Here is a 14739-nt window from a genome sequence, read left to right on the forward strand (position 1 = left end):
CCTTTCCCCAACTTAAGTGGCTGAATCCTTTCCTCAAATGAAGTGGTCAAATCCAATGGTGGATGCTAGTGCTGACGTGGGACGGACGACCGGATTTATCTCTAGGTTTGTCCCAGTCAGCACCCATCCACCTATTTTATTATATATATATATATATATATATATGTACTACTACTTTGTTGTCGCCAGCATGTGTTTTAAACCTAAAGTGTCATTTCAAACACAATAAACATTTAGAATCCTGGGTCTGAAACGTTATAGTTAGATAAAAAACACCGAATAATTCCATTTCAGATAAGATAACAATTTGACTCTGTGCGAACACAGTAAAGGTTCAGATAGTTAGTTTCGAAACAGTACAGTTACATACAAGAACACGTAAGTATGCCAATTCCGACCAATAAGCAATACGACTCTATGCCGGACCATAATCCCAGGCATAGTTATAGGACTAAAACAACAATTAGAAAGAGGCAATCAGCAAAAGCATGAACCAACAACCGATAATTTTTAACAACAAAGTGTAGACAGAGATAAGTGCGACACTTTAGAAGAAGAAGAGGATTTTGTGTTGTATATAAATAAGACGCATTCTACTATAGCATCGTTATAATCATGAAAATATCACAGCAGAAAAATGGAATCACACTTGAGGACGATAAGACATCACTTATCATTTGGACGGAAAAGTTGAATACATAAGCATAGACCAACAATTGGTAATTTTGAACTTCAAAGTGCAGGCAGAGATAAGTTGAAGGCTTTTAAAATTATGGCTTAAGGGGAACGAACTCGAAGACCTACATATCGTAGCATTTTTTCTGTTAACTGCTAAAAACACCGAATAATGCCATTTCAGATAAGATAACAATTTGACTCTGTGCGAACACAGTAAAGGTTCAGATAGTTAGTTTCGAAAAGTACAGTTACATACAAGAACACGTACGTATGCCAATTCAGACAAATAAGCAATACGACTCTATGCCAGACCATAATCCCAGGCATAGTTATAGGACTAAAACAACAATTAGAAAGAGGCAATCAGCAAAGGCATGAACCAACAACCGATAAAATTTAACAACAAAGTGTAGACAGAGATAAGTGCGACACTTTAGAAGAAGAAGAGGATTTTGTGTTGTATATAAATAAGACGCATTCTACTATAGCATCGTTATAATCATGAAAATATCACAGCAGAAAAATGGAATCACACTTGAGGACGATAAGACATCACTTATCATTTGGACGGAAAAGTTGAATATATAAGAATATACCAACAATTGGTAATTTCGAACTTCAAAGTGCAGGCAGAGATAAGTTGAAGGCTTTTAAAATTATGGCTTAAGGGGAACGAACTCAAAGACCTACATATCGTAGCATTTTTTCAGTTAACTGCTAAATTTTTTTATACGTTTCGACATCCAAATATCGAAGTTCACAGGCACAAAACAACAATATTGAGGTTCTAGTATGTTCTAAACATGTTTATTTCTGTAGTTCATCGGAAAAATCTGGGAAATCTAGGCATAACGTAACCATACGCGATCATTTGAGATTTACAGCAATAAGTATGGAAGTAAGAAACTGAAATTACTGACGAAGTGATTTGCAAAAGAGGCTAAGCGTAGTTTGAAGAGCCGAAACTGAGTTCAAGCGTAGTTTGAAGAGTCAAAACTGAAAAACAACAACATGATATTAGTATATTTCTTAAAAAGATAACAAATTGGTTCATAATAAATAATATCGGCCAAATGCGAGACGAAGATGAATGAAGAAAATATTGTCATGACTCGAAGTGCTAACTGGGTTTCATGAAGGACATACTTGGCACACGTACACAAAAGTTCTAGAAAACTTGAAACCATGAGGTGGGTTTGTGTTAAGCAGGGCTTCTGTTTTATTTTTTCTGCTTGGTGAGTTTTATTTCGTGTATGGCCAGTGATAAGTGCCAGAGAGAAAAAGGAAGGCAATTAATGGTGATGATCTTTTATGGGCAATGGCTACTCTATGGTTTGAGGATTATATTGATCCTCTTAAGGTGTACCTTATAGGCACATAGACGTAAAAAAGGAAGACAATTAATGGTGAGGGTCAATTCATTTCATCTCCAATCTAAGCGTCGGCAATGGAGCATTTGAACTCCAGAATTTAAAAGAACAACAGTAATATAACTCACATAGATGGTACCAAGTTACAACACTTTGTGGGCATACGATCTCTATACAACCAAATACTAATTTCTATCAACTCACATAGATGGTTCCAAGTTACAACAACACACAAAAGAGATTTGTATCATTTAAAACATAAGTAAACAGAAATTGGATGTAACAAAGTTTGAGAGCTACCAAGTTACAACAACATACAAACAACTTTCTATCATTTAAAACAATAGAACACATAAATTGTATTTAACAAAGTTTGAGAGGTTCCTAGTTTGAGAGGTACCAAGTTACAACATACAAACAACTTTTTATCATGTGAAACAGCAGTAAACATAAACATAAATTGGATATAACAAAGTTTGAGACATTTTGTTTGAGACATTTTATCAAACAGGTTGTGAGCGTATGAAGTCTATGCAGATTTTTATCACAAAAGTACCATATCAACTCCAAACAACAAAATAAAAATTCCCAGACAACTAAATAGATTACAAGACTACTCTCAATTTTGATTCCAATAGATGAACAAATTAAATAGATTACAAGACTTATTTCTCACATAGATGAAGCAACTACATACTTATTTCTAAGATTCCAAATCAAAACAGACCAAAAGAACTCATTTCTGATTTCAACAAAACTACTCTCAATTTTGATTCTAATAAAATAGATTAGATGAATAGACGAACATGAGAAAAAAGACGAACAGAAGCAAACTTACCTCGCTTCCTCTACACTGACAATGGAAGGTGAAACGAATGACAAATTCTCGAACTGGAGCAGCCACTGTTTTAATAGAAAAAAGATTGAATAGATGTATCCGGCGGGAAACAGATGCGTTGGTCCTGGGAAACAGATATGTCTGAATCCTTTCCCCAACTTAAGTGGCTGAATCCATTCCTCAAATGAAGTGGTCAAATCCAATGGTGGATGCTAGTGCTGACGTGGGACGGACGACCGGATTTATCTCTGGGTTTGTCCCAGTCAGCACCCATCCACCTATTTTATTATATAGACTAGGTATAACCCGTGCCTCCGGCACGGATGAACTTGTTTGATACATTATCTAATTTGCATTGCAAAGGTTTAGTGCATCCAATTGTTATACGTATGTTGCATTTGTTCATTACTAAAATTTTATATTTCCTGTTAATGAAATCATTAATCACATTATATGAAGAATAAAAGGACAGTTGAATGCTTTTATTGAAAATAAATCCAATAAAAACTCCTCATTAATTAATGGGAAGAATACAAATAGAAATTGAACGACAAATTTCGCAAAATTCTTTGGATTGGACTTGGAGCTAGCTACAATGTTTGCTCATGTACCTGTGGAAAATGAGAAAAAGGAAAAATATAAGTTGTTTAAGGAAAATACCAGAAACACATGGCAACAAATAACTCTAGTTCAATAAACTGGTCTAAGCCACATCAGTACCACACCACGACCAATTGAGACCATGAGTCACATCTATCGTTCTAGTGGAAATGGTCTCCACACGAGGAAGATATTGATCTAGAAAAAAAAAAAATTATATTCTCCGCCAAAGATTGTGTTAGAGATAGACTAAGATCTAAGTCGTATTAGTGAAATATTAACCTATTTGTAATAAAAAATTAAAAAATAGAATCTTAAGAAAAGTGAAAACATAACAAACAGTCAAACATAATATGAAGCATACATGTCGTTTGCCTTGTCCCTAAATAGTTTGTCATGACAAGCTTTGATATGTCTTGTCAGCAAATCTTTTTGAGAAATAGCAAGACTCAGATCATTTTAAAATGAGAAACGTTTTTGATGTATCTTCTTCTTCTCCTTCTCGAAATGAATGAGATGGTAGATCTCATACTGTTTTCAAATGATAAACATGCAATTATTTGAAATTCACTCTTCTGCAAATCAAAGTTCTAAGAGTACTTACAATTCACTGTGTTCTCTAAATTGCTTGTGACATATTGTTCCCAAGTTGATGGGAAACGTATGGTTTTATGATGTGAATATTTATGCCAATGGAAGAGAGACAGTGCTACCATCTCTCATTCATCTATCTATATATTCTTGTGCATTATTCATATCTTAATTTGAATCTCACAGTACAATCTACTCCAAAAGAGAGTAAGTATAAAAAGACTCAACCAGATAGAGAGAAACAACAGATTTTAGGAAAAAAAATCATTGTTGTGACCTTTGTAAAAAGTACCTGATTATATTGTTGTTATTTTGGTTTGTCTTCTTCTTCTATAGACAAACTGTGCCATAAGGCATGGACATTTCTATAAAACACCATACATATTATAGCATATACGCTCAAATTTTAAACTAATATAGTCATCTCCCAAGCCACCTATACAAAAAATATTGTAATTCCATCTGAACCTTTAATAACTATAACCATTAGCCGAAAAGAAAGCTCTCAAATTCATGTTCAATGGTTTGCTAGTTTTATGTGGAAGTATTACTCACATTAGAGTCACACTAATTCAGATCTAAGGCATCACTTGTATGGCTATGAAAGTCTTGTATTGGTGATTCTTTGATACTGAAAGAAGACATCACTGACTTGATGAATCTAACTCATTAGTGGACTCCTATTTTTCATTTTTACCTTGACATTAATTCAAACACTTTTCAACCACCAATAACAAAAATCATGAAGAAATTCACTATGTAACACAATTTGATCTTCACTTTCAAATTTGTTCAAACAATAATCTAAGAAAATATTATATCAAAGACAGAAGGAGAAAACAATTTAACCAAAAAACTTATATCAAAGGATGAGTAAAAATAGTTTACCTTTGAGAAGCCAGAACAACAAATAGAGATTGTTGATAGTTGCAGCCAACCTGAAATGCAAAAGAACAATTACCACGAATTCCTTTGAGAAGGGAAGAAGAAGAATGGTGTCTATGTTTGAAATAAATAAACCATTTATCTTTACGACTCCTCGAAGTCAAGCTACACATGTATACTAATAGGAACCTCAAGTTTGATTGCATACTCTAGATTGCACTCAACCTATCTTACAACCAATTTGAGAACCTGCAACTTTATCCATCCAGTACTCCACAAAAATATGTTTTTCCCAACATGTCAATCGATAAACAAAATGAACAAAAAACACAACATTCTGTGATATTGGCTACGGATGGTGAAGTTTAGTACTCTAACTTCCCCATCACAAGGCTTAATCACAAAAATACTGACGTCATTTTAAAGAAAGTTGATAGACATCCCAATTATGATTAAATCATAATAGATAATTAAAATTTCCTTTACGATCCTTATAGGTTTCAGCAGCAACATAAACTGGGTTGTTCATGATGTGAGCCACTAATGCAATTTGGTATGTTCCCTTAAAGTTAATAATACCTCCACTTTCGACTACCCCAACAGCCCATTTACCATGTCAACCTCATCCACTGAACATGCAAATCCAGAAGAAGCCTTACAGGTACATCAAGCTTCACAAGTCCCAGGCACTCAATATCAAGAAATTCAAACAAAAGGTAAAATAGCTTGATATCCTAGAAGACCCCACATTAGAACATTTTATCGAACAACTGGAAGTCGCACTATATTGAGTTCCACACTTTCGATTTTGGGACAATGTATAATATGGCAACGGGGGCAAGCATGACTTCTATAAACAGGGATTGGTGGTGTGGTTATGGCGTGCATATTTAGTACATGTGCATCGCATGATGATGGACAGGTGACAGGTTGTGAAGACCACCAAAAATCGAAAACTACCAAAATCTTTAGAACACATCACTACTATTACCTACAAAGTCAAATAATCGTTCAAGCAAAACCCAATATCTCACAACAACTCATGAATTGAAACAAACCCCCCCAATGCACAATACACATTTCTATATATTTGAAATTACAATGAAGGGATGTCAATGTGAAAAGTTGTGAAAAATGATTCTTACCAAGTTGAAAAATGAGTAGTGGTGCCAAAACAAACTATCATTCATGTCACAAGCCAATGATGAAACATAAAGTATACAGTGATCAATAGACTACTACAAATATTAATATTTGAAAAAGACAACCCCATGGAAAAGTTCATGATTTCTAATGAATTTATTCTAATTTCCATTTATATTATTAAGTTTGAGAGGTTCCTAGTTTGAGAGGTACCAAGTTACAACATACAAACAACTTTTTATCATGTGAAACAACAGTAAACATAAACATAAATTGGATATAACAAAGTTTGAGGCATTCAATTTGAGACATTTTGTTTGAGACATTTTATCAAACAGGTTGTGAGCGTATGAAGTCTATGCAGATTTTTATCACAAAAGTACCATATCAACTCCAGACAACAAAATAAAAATTCCCAGACAACTAAATAGATTACAAGACTACTCTCACTTTTGATTCCAATAGATGAACAAATTAAATAGATTACAAGACTTATTTCTCACATAGATGAAGCAACTGCATACTTATTTCTAAGATTCCAAATCAAAACAGACCAAAAGAACTCATTTCTGATTTCAACAAAACTACTCTCAATTTTGATTCCAATAAAATAGATTAGATGAATAGACGAACATGAGAAAAAAGACGAACAGAAGCAAACTTACCTCGCTTCCTCTGCACTGACAATGGAAGGTGAAACGAATGACAAATTCTCGAACTGGAGCAGCCACTGTTTTAATAGAAAAAAGATTGAATAGATGTATCCGGCGGGAAACAGATGCGTTGGTCCTGGGAAACAGATGTGGCTGAATCCTTTCCCCAACTTAAGTGGCTGAATCATTTCCTCAAATGAAGTGGTCAAATCCAATGGTGGATGCTAGTGCTGACGTGGGACGGACGACCGGATTTATCTCTAGGTTTGTCCCAGTCAGCACCCATCCACCTATTTTATTATATCTATTATATAAAACACAATGGTGTTTTTTGAGGTGGACCGTAGATTTATGTTTTGGATATTCACGTCCGTCCGATATTGATCAAGAATTGTCTAATCTAACCACTAAAATTGAATTTCAAACCCACTAAAACAGAAATTCCTTAATTCTCTCCCACCTTTTCGATAACTACCCACAAAAAACCACGACATTCCACAACCAAAATTGAATTTCAAACCCACTAAAACAGAAGTTCCTTAATTCTCTCCCATTTTTTTTATAACTACCCACAAAAAAGATCTAGCAAGACAATCCGAAGGCTACGAATATCCAAGAGATAAATCAACGGCTCACCTCAAAAAACACCATTGTGCTATATATAATAGATATATATATATATCTATTATATATAACACAATGGTGTTTTTTGAGGTGAGCCGTAGATTTATGTCATGGATATTCACGTCCGTCCGATATTCATCAAGAATTATCTAATCTAACGACTAAAATTGAATTTCAAACCCACTAAATCAGAGCCTCCTTAATTCTCTCCCACTTTTTTGATAACCAACCACAAAAAATCACGGTTTCTCACTGCTAAAAAATAACCACTCACCCACTATTCTCTCCCTCCCACTTTTTCAGAAAATTAGTTACAAACCACCCACTAAATTCTTTTCCTCCCCACTTCCTACTTATTTTCACACGAAATTATGCCGTGACGGAGGCACGGGCTATACCCTAGTATATATATACTACTACTTTGTTGTCGCCAGCATGTGTTTTAAACCTAAAGTGTCATTTCAAACACAATAAACATTTAGAATCCTGGGTCTGAAACGTTATAGTTAGATAAAAAACACCGAATAATTCCATTTCAGATAAGATAACAATTTGACTCTGTGCGAACACAGTAAAGGTTCAGATAGTTAGTTTCGAAACAGTACAGTTACATACAAGAACACGTAAGTATGCCAATTCCGACCAATAAGCAATACGACTCTATGCCGGACCATAATCCCAGGCATAGTTATAGGACTAAAACAACAATTAGAAAGAGGCAATCAGCAAAAGCATGAACCAACAACCGATAATTTTTAACAACAAAGTGTAGACAGAGATAAATGCGACACTTTAGAAGAAGAAGAGGATTTTGTGTTGTATATAAATAAGACGCATTCTACTATAGCATCGTTATAATCATGAAAATATCACAGCAGAAAAATGGAATCACACTTGAGGACGATAAGACATCACTTATCATTTGGACGGAAAAGTTGAATACATAAGCATAGACCAACAATTGGTAATTTTGAACTTCAAAGTGCAGGCAGAGATAAGTTGAAGGCTTTTAAAATTATGGCTTAAGGGGAACGAACTCGAAGACCTACATATCGTAGCATTTTTTCTGTTAACTGCTAAAAACACCGAATAATGCCATTTCAGATAAGATAACAATTTGACTCTGTGCGAACACAGTAAAGGTTCAGATAGTTAGTTTCGAAAAGTACAGTTACATACAAGAACACGTACGTATGCCAATTCAGACAAATAAGCAATACGACTCTATGCCAGACCATAATCCCAGGCATAGTTATAGGACTAAAACAACAATTAGAAAGAGGCAATCAGCAAAGGCATGAACCAACAACCGATAAAATTTAACAACAAAGTGTAGACAGAGATAAGTGCGACACTTTAGAAGAAGAAGAGGATTTTGTGTTGTATATAAATAAGACGCATTCTACTATAGCATCGTTATAATCATGAAAATATCACAGCAGAAAAATGGAATCACACTTGAGGACGATAAGACATCACTTATCATTTGGACGGAAAAGTTGAATATATAAGAATATACCAACAATTGGTAATTTCGAACTTCAAAGTGCAGGCAGAGATAAGTTGAAGGCTTTTAAAATTATGGCTTAAGGGGAACGAACTCAAAGACCTACATATCGTAGCATTTTTTCAGTTAACTGCTAAATTTTTTTATACGTTTCGACATCCAAATATCGAAGTTCACAGGCACAAAACAACAATATTGAGGTTCTAGTATGTTCTAAACATGTTTATTTCTGTAGTTCATCGGAAAAATCTGGGAAATCTAGGCATAACGTAACCATACGCGATCATTTGAGATTTACAGCAATAAGTATGGAAGTAAGAAACTGAAATTACTGACGAAGTGATTTGCAAAAGAGGCTAAGCGTAGTTTGAAGAGCCGAAACTGAGTTCAAGCGTAGTTTGAAGAGTCAAAACTGAAAAACAACAACATGATATTAGTATATTTCTTAAAAAGATAACAAATTGGTTCATAATAAATAATATCGGCCAAATGCGAGACGAAGATGAATGAAGAAAATATTGTCATGACTCGAAGTGCTAACTGGGTTTCATGAAGGACATACTTGGCACACGTACACAAAAGTTCTAGAAAACTTGAAACCATGAGGTGGGTTTGTGTTAAGCAGGGCTTCTGTTTTATTTTTTCTGCTTGGTGAGTTTTATTTCGTGTATGGCCAGTGATAAGTGCCAGAGAGAAAAAGGAAGGCAATTAATGGTGATGATCTTTTATGGGCAATGGCTACTCTATGGTTTGAGGATTATATTGATCCTCTTAAGGTGTACCTTATAGGCACATAGACGTAAAAAAGGAAGACAATTAATGGTGAGGGTCAATTCATTTCATCTCCAATCTAAGCGTCGGCAATGGAGCATTTGAACTCCAGAATTTAAAAGAACAACAGTAATATAACTCACATAGATGGTACCAAGTTACAACACTTTGTGGGCATACGATCTCTATACAACCAAATACTAATTTCTATCAACTCACATAGATGGTTCCAAGTTACAACAACACACAAAAGAGATTTGTATCATTTAAAACATAAGTAAACAGAAATTGGATGTAACAAAGTTTGAGAGCTACCAAGTTACAACAACATACAAACAACTTTCTATCATTTAAAACAATAGAACACATAAATTGTATTTAACAAAGTTTGAGAGGTTCCTAGTTTGAGAGGTACCAAGTTACAACATACAAACAACTTTTTATCATGTGAAACAGCAGTAAACATAAACATAAATTGGATATAACAAAGTTTGAGACATTTTGTTTGAGACATTTTATCAAACAGGTTGTGAGCGTATGAAGTCTATGCAGATTTTTATCACAAAAGTACCATATCAACTCCAAACAACAAAATAAAAATTCCCAGACAACTAAATAGATTACAAGACTACTCTCACTTTTGATTCCAATAGATGAACAAATTAAATAGATTACAAGACTTATTTCTCACATAGATGAAGCAACTACATACTTATTTCTAAGATTCCAAATCAAAACAGACCAAAAGAACTCATTTCTGATTTCAACAAAACTACTCTCAATTTTGATTCCAATAAAATAGATTAGATGAATAGACGAACATGAGAAAAAAGACGAACAGAAGCAAACTTACCTCGCTTCCTCTGCACTGATAATGGAAGGTGAAACGAATGAAAAATTCTCGAAATGGAGCAGCCACTGTTTTAATAGAAAAAAGATTGAATAGATGTATCCGGCGGGAAATAGATGCGTTGGTCCTGGGAAACAGATGCGTCTGAATCCTTTCCCCAACTTACGTGGCTGAATCCTTTCCTCAAATGAAGTGGTCAAATCCAATGGTGGATGCTAGTGCTGACGTGGGACGGACGATCGGATATATCTCTGGGTTTGTCCCAGTCAGCACCCATCCACCTATTTTATTATATAGATGTTGTGGGGTTAGAGTATTTTGATTGTAGTTGTACTTATATATGCAATCACATGTTGGCATATTAGTAGATTTACCAACAACAATGTTATTGTGTTTTCAAACTAAGTAGACGAAAGCCTTGACTCGTGCATTGTACACTTTTAGTCTTATTTCTTTGCACACATCCCAAGTAGCAATGCAAATAAATTTTATAATACTTGGCCATCTCCGTATTTGATTACATTCGGTTCCAATATCTTCATTTTTTCTTTAAATATTAGTCAAAATTTAACTCACAAGTCATGTGACATACATTTTTTTTACTTTGACTATCATGAAATACGTTTTGAAATTACAATAATCTAATCCGTATAATAAGAGATGAAGACATTTCCTATATTATACGTAAGTTTTTGTTGAAAAATCAAGATTATATATCTCTCGAATTTATTTTCAAAAATTTAGACTGATATTTTCAAATCTATCCTCACATTTACATGAAAACTTCATTCTATTTGTTTTAACAAATTCCTTCTAAACACAATACCTATGTTTTCCTTTACAACTTCAAAATGTGGTAGTTATCATTGTTCCACCAAAACGGATCATTTCTATTTTATTTTTTTGGAATTTGACTTCGATGTACGATAGTCATTACAATGGCGTTGATACATCGAAGATGTGATAAATACAGTAACTGTCATATCAAACAAGAACAGGCCTAAAGTCCAACTAAACTATGACCTAAAACCCAATTAACTATGACCTAAAGGCCATCTACGTTATTTATGCCCTAATAATCTCAAGTTCAATTGAGTTTCGGTATGTTTCCAGAAAAGCAAATGATGTTGCACACAACTTAGTAAAAACTGCTATAGAATCGAAGCTTTGTAAACAATGGGGTGAATCTGAAAGACTACCTTGCATTGTTAGTCTTTTAATTTCAGAAAAAGAAACTAATGTAATTCCTAATTCGAATGACCAATAATAAGCGGAAGCCAAATTTCATCAAAAAGAAAAAAATAATAATCCAAAAATTCCACCTTCCACATCAAACCATTTCAGACTACAGAAATAAAATTATTAGTCCCAAATGATAAGATTTATGGAATGGAGCCCACATAGAAGATGTCGAAATCAACACAACCTTTCATCTATACAAAATCCACATGACTACAACCTATAATTAGATTACGTGTCGCCCTTGTGACTTAAAAATCACCACCCCTATAAATAGAAATAACTTCACGTGCCCCCACCCAAAGAATATTAGTATTTTAGTACACTTCTTACTGAAATGACCACCTCCTCAATGATGGATTCGGTTCTTCGTCTTCTCTTGTGTCTCTTGCTGACGTGTTTATTACGTCACCATACCATCATAATGCCACGTGTGTGTTTATGAAAACGTGGACGGTTGATGTTTAGTTGACGGTGGATTATTTGGATGTGGTCAATCGTGTGGTTTTGTGACGTCTGTCTTGTTGGTAGGGTAAGTCCTTCATGATCATATCTTTTTTTTCTTCTAAATAATAAACAATGATAGTATGGAACAAATTGATAAATTTGTCTGTTATTAAGTATCTAATAAAAACAATTAAGACTAATGTTGTTCTCTTAAATTAATATGAAATGCCACGTGCCCGACTGAAATCTTCAATTTGACCAAAAATTATCACTTTTGTTCGAGAATGTTCTTGTTAGGTCTCTTAGGAGTCGTAATTTAGAAAGACTAACATGTTTCAACAAATAAAAAATTTATTTTTTACTTGAACAGTTTCATAAGTTATCTGCAAATATTTTCTAAAATCTAAGAGACATAAGCTCTGTTTCAACAAAAAAAAAAAAAATAGAGACATTAGCTCTTACAATCAAAAATTTTGATTATGAATAAAATTTAGAGGGGTTGGGCAAAAGGCCCAATCCTTGACCCAAAACAAGAAGCAGGTCCACTGCAGGAAGAGAATAAGAGGCAGATCCAATGGTCAGGAGGTGGGGGTGGAATTTCCGAAACACCCTTCTTCTTTTCGAAATTTACGAAACGACCATCGAAAAATTTCCGGGAAACTCTCAAATTTCTGAGAAATAATCTGACACGCCTCCCATCATACAGTGTACTTTCCATAAATTAACAAAATTGCCACCGAAAAATTCCCGGGAAATGCGAAATTTTTTGAAAAATAGTCTGACGCACCTGACATTAAACCTTGTACTGTCCACGAATTTACAGAATTGCCATTAAAAAATTTACCAACTTGCCATTTTCGTTCTTTTTTCCAGATTTATTTCTTATTTCTTTTTTATTTTCTCCCACACATATTTATCTCTCCAATCTTTTTAAATTTATCTCTCCAATCTCAACAAATTTCGTTCTTTTTTCCAGATTTATTTCTTATCTCTTTCTAATCTCAACAAATTTCTTCATTTTTGGTAGTTTTTCTTGAATTTGTACAAGGAAATTTTCTTGTGTACCGGGAATTATTTAGTGTACTGGCCATTTTTTGGATATGTACTATACGTTTTTGTACTGGGAATTTTCTTGTGTACCGGGAATTGTTCTGTGTGCTGGCCATTTGGTTATGTACTAGACATTTTTGTAGTGAGAATTTTCTTGTCTACCGGGAATTGTTCTGTGTACTCGCCATTCGGCTATGTACTAGACATTTTTGTACTGGGAATTTTCTTGTGCACCGGAAATTGTTCCGTGTACTAGCCATTTGGTTGAATACTGGACACTTTTGAACTGAGAATTTTCTTCTGTACCGGGAATGGTTCTGTGCACTGACCATTTGGTTATGTACTTTGATGTTTTTAGAGATGAAGAAGATAAAATGTGAAACAAATAAGAATGATGAAGAAGAAAAATAAGAACATAAAACTTTTAGAGAGAGAAACACAGGAAACTTTGATGTTTTTAGAGATTGAAAGAGATGAAGAAGATAAAATGTGAAGCAAAATAAGAATGATGAACATCCAAAAATAAGAACATAAAACTTTTAGAGAGAGAAAGAACAGAAAATTTATGTTCTTGGAGATTGAAAGAGATGAAGAAGATAAAATGTGAATGTTTTCAAAAATAATGAGAGAAAGAACAGAAAATACAGTGGGCAGGATCCAAAAAAATTGCCTGAAATTTCGTCAAAAAATGGCGCCATTTTTGAATTTTCAAAAAATCTGAATGTTTCTCTGACATTACGTCATGTACGGAGAATTAATTGCTTCGCTGTCATCCGTCAGATTGTCAGAAAACACAGAAATTTCCCGTAAAGGGGTAAAAGAGGGATAAATAAAATAAAAACCAGAAAAGTGTGAGTTGTCCTGACAATTTGGACTGGGTTCTCATTTTTGTTTTAGGCTGGGGGTAATACTTATTTACCCTCCATTTTTTGGGCCTCTCACTCAAAAATCCTAAAATTTATAAATATAAAATAAAGTACAACTAATTTATTTCTCATAGTCCAATAGGGTCCTTCTCGTAGTTGGCACTACTGGGCCTGACTTTGAGGGGTCCTAGGCAACACCATAGACGGGACTGCACATATTAGTCTTTGTATTTGTTATAAGTTTGTCTTTCCAATTTAAACGTCCTATTGATTATGGAGTGGTTAACACTTAACCACATATTAGTATCGTCCGAAATATTTGTTCTTTTTGTGCCCTTTATAAAAGAAAAAAAAAATTAATAAATGATGTATCTCACGGGAGTCAAAATTTAGACCTTGGAGCATCTCTAATGAGAAACTCAAATTTTAAAACTTAGAGTGTCACTTAAGAATTATAGAGATTGTGTTGAAAAACCTTCTCAAATGGGACACTCAACAAGACACTCTATAGTGACGTGGATCATTTATTGATAGGTACTCTAAAGAAAGACACTCTAAAATTATAGTGTCTACTTAAGACTCTCTAAGTGTCACTTTAATATTCTAACCAATAGAAACTCATGCTTT

The 14739-nt window shown here is 34.1% G+C and overlaps 1 long non-coding RNA gene across 1 annotated transcript; it reads right to left on the minus strand.

The window, feature by feature from the left end:
- Positions 1-1597: 1597 nt before the first annotated feature.
- Positions 1598-10601, minus strand: LOC147563786 (uncharacterized). The gene is made up of 3 exons (XR_015225241.1): positions 10514-10601; positions 9226-9301; positions 1598-1674 (listed from the first exon to the last, which is right to left on the minus strand). It is a non-coding gene; the product is annotated as an uncharacterized LOC147563786 (long non-coding RNA).
- Between the last annotated feature and the right edge of the window lie 4138 nt (positions 10602-14739).

The sequence above is a fragment of the Eschscholzia californica genome, unplaced genomic scaffold, assembly GCF_041429995.1.
Source record: "Eschscholzia californica isolate CP2 unplaced genomic scaffold, dmEscCali1.0.p SCAF_1, whole genome shotgun sequence".
NCBI lineage: Eukaryota > Viridiplantae > Streptophyta > Magnoliopsida > Ranunculales > Papaveraceae > Eschscholzia > Eschscholzia californica.